The sequence below is a fragment of the Podarcis tiliguerta genome, assembly GCF_965153285.1.
Source record: "Podarcis tiliguerta genome assembly, chromosome: 8".
Classification (NCBI taxonomy): Eukaryota; Metazoa; Chordata; class Lepidosauria; order Squamata; family Lacertidae; genus Podarcis; species Podarcis tiliguerta.
This window is the reverse complement of record NC_139541.1, coordinates 84948210-84954209: the sequence shown is the minus strand read 5'-3', so window position 1 is coordinate 84954209 and position 6000 is coordinate 84948210. Positions and strand designations below refer to the sequence as shown.

The 6000-nt window shown below is 55.1% G+C and overlaps 1 protein-coding gene across 1 annotated transcript in view; it reads left to right on the top strand.

Annotated features, from left to right (window-relative positions):
• Window positions 1–218: 218 nt before the first annotated feature.
• LRFN1 (leucine rich repeat and fibronectin type III domain containing 1) overlaps window positions 219–6000 on the top strand; it is a 126243-nt gene continuing 120461 nt past the window's right edge. The window contains exon 1 of the mRNA XM_083455107.1: window positions 219–330. The gene's annotated coding sequence lies outside the window, so the exon portion shown is untranslated. The remainder of the gene's footprint in view (window positions 331–6000) is intronic.

The following is a 6000-nucleotide window of genomic DNA, read 5'->3' as shown; positions in this document are numbered from 1 at the left end:
GCCCCGGCGCACCGCAGCCATGGCGGAGCCCAGTTAAGACGCCCTTCGGGGGCCACAGCGCTCCGTTAACCCCCACCCCACCCTCCCTTTGCGGATCTCGCCGCCAGGCGCGCCTTTGTTTGTGGATTCCGCCGATGGAGCCTGCGAGGAGTCGGCCCGGAGGAGCCCCCTAGGGCTCCCCCTCCAAGGCGCCCCCAAGGCGGAGTCCCTTTGGCGCAGGGCGGGCGGGCGGCGGCGGCGGCGGCGCAGCCCTTCTGGACGCGGCCGCGCTGCCCAGCCGAAAGGATGAGCCCACCTCCCGTCGGGTGACACCCCGCTGCACCCCCAAAGGTAAGGGAACCCCCTCCTGCCTTTTCCTCCAGGGAGGGCGGGAGGGAGGAAGGAGAAGGCCGCCGGAGCGACATTTGCGCATGGTGAATAGATGGATGGAAGGATGGATGGAGGCTGGAGGGGAGGGGCTGGGTGAGGGTTGATGTGATGAAGCCCAGGCTGGCAACTGGAGGCTTTGCCAAAAATGATGGGGAGGTGTGTGTGTGTGTTTGTTGGGGGGGGGGTTGTTATATCTGGGTCTGGTATTCCTTGAGATGCGCGGAATGGTAATGTCTCTTCGCTCGTCTGGTGCCAGAGGTTATGCTTCTTGGGGGAGGGGCTGGGTGGGGTGCCAGAAAATTGGGGGCGGGGGGGGCGCGCCCGGGTTAGTGGGTGAAGGGGCTCGCTTCGTTAGGGGCGAGACGGGGTTGTCTTTCCCCCTCCTTTGCCGCAAACGATTGGGGATGGAGAGGTGTTTTTGCAGTTTTGGGGAGGGGGCTGTTAGTCCTGGCGAGGAGAACAGATGGGGGCGTTGGGCTCAAGCGGGAGCCAGCCTCCGAAGCGTCGCTGCTGCTGCTGCTGCTTTGCTTCTGAACCCTGCTGTGTGCCAGGCAGGGACCCTGGCACCCTAGTGGGCACCGGGCTGCTGTCCTCTCTCCCCTTAGCACCAGGGCGCTTGGAACTGGAACAGGCAACCTGGGCTGTTTGCCCTTGTGCCAAAGATCGGAGATTTCTGAGTGTGTGTGTGTGTGGCTTTTTTGGGGGGAGGGGGCCACAGTGGTGTATCTAGGGGGCGCTGAGATGCCCAACTTGTCTCTCCGGCTCGGTTCGGTCTCTTTGGCGCGATTCCGTCGTCCTCCACCCCCAGCCCAACCCGCCGCCACTTGGGGCTGGCAAAACCGATTCTGTCTCCTAGAGCCGTGCCGCTGCTTCTGCCGCCAGACTCTGGGGGTGGCAGCTGGTTGGGAAGCGGGGAAGCTCTGCCAGGCAACAGAGGGGCCATTCTTTTCCCTTGGCACCTGCCAGCGAGGGCAGTTGGCATCCCCTTCGCCTCTTCTCATGCTGTCCAAGGTGCTGAATTTCAAAGCCGCCCTCTGCTGCATTCTGATGGGGGACACACACATCTACACATGAACTGGAAACCATCTCACTCACTCTGGATGGATCTGAGCGATGCCAGGAAGGGGAAACAGATCTGCTCTTCTCCATTCCCCTCCCCGCCTTTTCCTTTTTTGGACCTGATCCGTGGGAACGCCTGCCAAAGAATTCCCAGCCTCTGTGCAGCCAGGTTTCGATGGTTAATGGTGCTCACCTGAGGGTGAATTATTAGATTAATGGTGGGTCTCTGCTGCGTGGTTTTATACTCACTCGGAGGTGCACAACTCACCCCACTCTCGCCCCAATTTTGGGATCCGGATGTCCCCAGGAACCTTTCACAACTGGACTGCAGGCAGAATTATTTTCCAGGGTTCCTCTCCCTCCCTCCCTCCCTCCTTCTCCCTCTCCACAAGTTGGTCTGTCTCCTGCCCTGCAGGTTGATGTATGGTGGTTTTCTCTTCTCTTTTTCTTTTTTTTTGCGAAAGGGGATGAAGGATGGATGCTGGGCTTTTGAGAGCGCATCAAATGGAGCTTCGCTCGCTTGCCTCAAACGCCTGACCGCCTCGTCGCTCCTCTGTACAGCTCCTGGACATACGGAATGCTCATTCGCCCGCTGTCATTCACACTGCCAAATGCACACATACGCACACACACAATGCACGCGCCGAGTTGCAGGGAGGAAGCGGCGCAACCCCCCTCTCCCACGCCCAGCTGGGGGGGAAACAGACACCTCCAGATACTTGACGCCCGGCCAAGAACAGCCCCGCACACTTAAGTACACACACATTAAATATGCACGCTTTATGACACACCCGCGTGCATTTAGAGAGGGGCCTGGGAGCAAGTACGCCAGAGAGGCCTGGGGAGTGCCATTATTTATGTAACGTATGCAGAAGGGGAGGGAGACCTGTGCCCACCCCCTCGGATGCCTTCAGACTACAACACCCATCACCCATGACAATAGGCCCTCCTGACTGGGGCTATAGGAGCTGGAGTCCCCATCACTGTTTCTACAGAAGCAATAAACAACCCTCCCCAAACAGGCCTCTGTCCCAAAGAGCTTACAATATGATAGAGGGCTGTTTTCAATACTTTATTGCGGTCCAAAAACCCACAAAACAATTTCAGAACAAGATACAGTTGAAACGACCAGACAGACAGATGGAAGAAACCGAGGCAATTATTTTGTTTTATCTAGGGCATAATGATCTTTGTTTCTTATAACCTCCGGAAAAAACTTTGGTGGCTATTAGGCATGATGGCTATGCTCTGCAGGCAGCAGTGCTTCTGAGTACCAGTTGCTGGCAACTACAGGAGGGCAGAGGACGCGGGTGGCGCTGTGGGTTAACCCACAGAGCCTAGGACTTGCCTATCAGAAGGTCGGCGGTTCGAATCCCCGCAACGAGCTGAGCTCCCGTTGCTCACTCCCTGCTCCTGCCAACCTAGCAATTCGAAAGCACGTCAAAGTTCAAGTAGATAAATAGGTACCACTCTGGCGGGAAGGTAAATGGCGTTTCTGTGCGCTGCTCTGGTTCACCAGAAGCGGCTTAGTTCTGCTGGCCACATGACCTGGAAGCTGCACGCCGGCTCCCTTGGCCAGTAAAGCGAGATGAGCGCCGCAACCCCAGAGTCGGCCACGACTGGACCTAATGGTCAGGGGTCCCTTTACCTTTACCTTAGCGGTGGGCAGAGGGTTCTTGTGGTTGGGTCCAGATTCTGGGTTTCCCATTGGGGCATTTGGTTGGCTCCTGCGAGAGCAGGAGGCTTGACGGGATTGGCCATTTTTCTTGATCCAGCACCCGGGGTCTTGTTATGTTCTTGTGGAACCTCCAGGTCCAGAGGCAGTCTATCTGATTCCTAGGTTCTTAGGGGCATTTGGCCCCTGTGAGAGCAGGACGCTGGAGTAGACGGGCCACCTGCCTTTCACCGCAGGCCTTCCTTGTGTTCTTAATGCGCATTTTCACAGACAGGGAGGATGGAGAGAGTTGGGACTGCCTAAATGATGCCTGGCTAATCTCCTTGATGCATACTCAGAAGTGTCGGGCGCTAGTGGACGCTCAGGCAGGTCCACATTCCTGCAAGCGATGAGCAGGAAGGAAGCGCGCTTCACACTTCCAGGCCTGATCCTTGGCAACAAATATACGCAGGGATTTTGTGCACCCGGCTGCATGTCGCCTGTCACTCCCACACTTGTTTGCTGACATCTCTGAGCGCAGGCAAACTCAACGACTGCGCGCAGGTAGGGCTTCTCTAGCAGCGCAGTCCGAAACAGCCTTCCTCGGGGGCTCTGGCTGTGCCAAAGTCGGGAAAGTCGATTGCACAACACAGCTGAGCTTAGTCCTACTCCATGCCACTGTCTGTTTAGCCTGGAGAAGAGGGGACTGATAAGTGACATGAAAACCATCTCAAGATATCTGAAGCGCTGTCCCATGTAGGATGGAGCGAGCTTGTTTTCTCCTGTTCCTGGAGCGGAGGACCCGAACCGACGGATTTGAGCGACAGGGAAGGAGGTTCCGAGTCAACATTCGGAAGAACTTTATGGGAAGAGCCATTCGATGATGGAAAGGACAACCTCAGAAGCGGGGTAGACTCACCTTGCCTTTTTTAAAGAGCCATCGATAAACTATGGAGCTCAGTCCCATGGACCACCAACCTGGATGGCTCTACAAGGCTAATTCATGGAGGAGAGGCTGTTGTTGGCTACTAGACAGGGATGCTTCTGGATGAAGAGAGGGCTCTTGCTTCCTGCCTGAGGGTTGGCCATTGAGGTTGGCCACTGTGAGAACAGAATACTAGAGTAGATATTCTTCTTCTTCTTCTTCTTCTTCTTCTTCTTCTTCTTCTTCTTCTTCTTAATTTATTAGTTATACGCCACCCATCTGGCTGGGATTCCCCAGCCACTCTGGGCGGCTTCCAACACAATATTAAAATACAGTAATGCATCAAACATTAAAAGCTTCCCTAAACAGGCCTGCCTTCAGGTGTCTTCTAAAAGTCTGTTAGTTGTTTATTTCCTTGACAGTTGAAGGGTGGGTGCCACCACTGAGAAGGCCCTCTGCCTGGTTCCCTGTAACATGGCTTCTTGCAGCGAGGGAACCGCCAGAAGGCCCTCGGAGCTAGACCTTAGTGTCCGGGCTGAATGATAGGGGTGGAGACGCTAGTTCAGATATACTGGACCGAGGCCGTTTAGGGCTTTAAAGGTCAGCACCAACACTTTGAATTGTGTTCGGAAACGTAGATGGGCCACTGGTCTGATCCTGCAAGCTTCTCTTATGTCCTTACGAAAGTGAGATCCTCGTTGTATTGGGCTAGATTCCCCTCTAGAGACTGGCCAGAGTCATAGAGGAAACATGCATGGATAGCACATAATTAAACAGTGGAACTCACTGCCACAGGAGCTGGTGATGGTCACCAACTTGGATGGCTTTAGATGAGGATTATTATTAATAGCTCAGTCGGTAGAGCATGTGACTCTTAATCTCAGGGTGGTGGGTTGGGCAAAAAGATTCCCACATTTCAGGGGGTTGGACTAGATGACCCTTGTGGCCCCTCCCATCTCTCCTATGATTCTATGAAGGCTATCAAGGGCTAATAGCCACAATGGCTCGGCTCTGCCTCCGAATGCCAGTTCCTGGAAACCACAGGAAGGGAGAGTTCTGCTCTTGTGCTTGAATCCTGCTTGGCATACTGGCTTCCATGGGCCTGATCCAACAAGCTTTCCTTACGCTCTCACAGAAGCCAGTGGGAGCTTCGCTGTGCATGGCTGTGCCTTCTTTAGAAGACCACATGACAGTTCCTGTGTGGCCGCGAGGCCTGTATGCGTGAGTGTGTGTTTGATCCCCAGGTGTGAAATGTCACATTCTGTTTGTGTTATCCGTCCGGTGAGCAAGCAAGAAAACCCACCTGCAAGGAGAGGTGCAGAAAAAGGAGGAGGGGGGAGGCAGTCAGGTCTTCAAAAACTGGTGCCTTACATATTTATTCCTTTGCATGTGCAGTTCTCTCTCTCGCCGTTTTATGCCCTGCGAGGCAGGTGGCATTGAGAGGCAGGGAAGTGGCCCAGTGGACTTGATGGCCAGGTAGAGATTTGAACCCTGGTCCAACACTCTAACTGCAGGGGGTTGGGCTGGATGACCCTCGGGGTCCCAACTCTACGATTCTACACTACACCGCCTCTCTCTTGCCTTGCTCTTTCCAATGTGTTAGAAAGAAGAGGTTCAGAGCCGTGATGGAGGCTTGCAGGTGTCAGAACTGGGACTTGGGGACTGCGTGCTGCAGGTGAGGCCTCATCCTGGCCTCCTTGCCTGCGGCGTCTATTCTGCTCCCCCCGCCTAACTGCAGGGCGAGGAGGAGGCAGGCGTCCGCAGATGGTGCTGCCGGGACTCGGCTGCCTGTTGTGGACATATGTCCTTTCTTTTCCTCCTGAGAAGGCCGCCATGTGCTGTAGCCTAGATTCTCCACCTAGATTTGGGCCGCTGGAAAAAACCAAAACACAAAACCTTGCAAACAGCTGCTTCTCTTATGCAAACAGCGCTGCGAAGTCCGCCCGGGTGCCCTGTTTTCAAAAGTGTCCAGCCAAGAGGGAGGGAGGGAGGC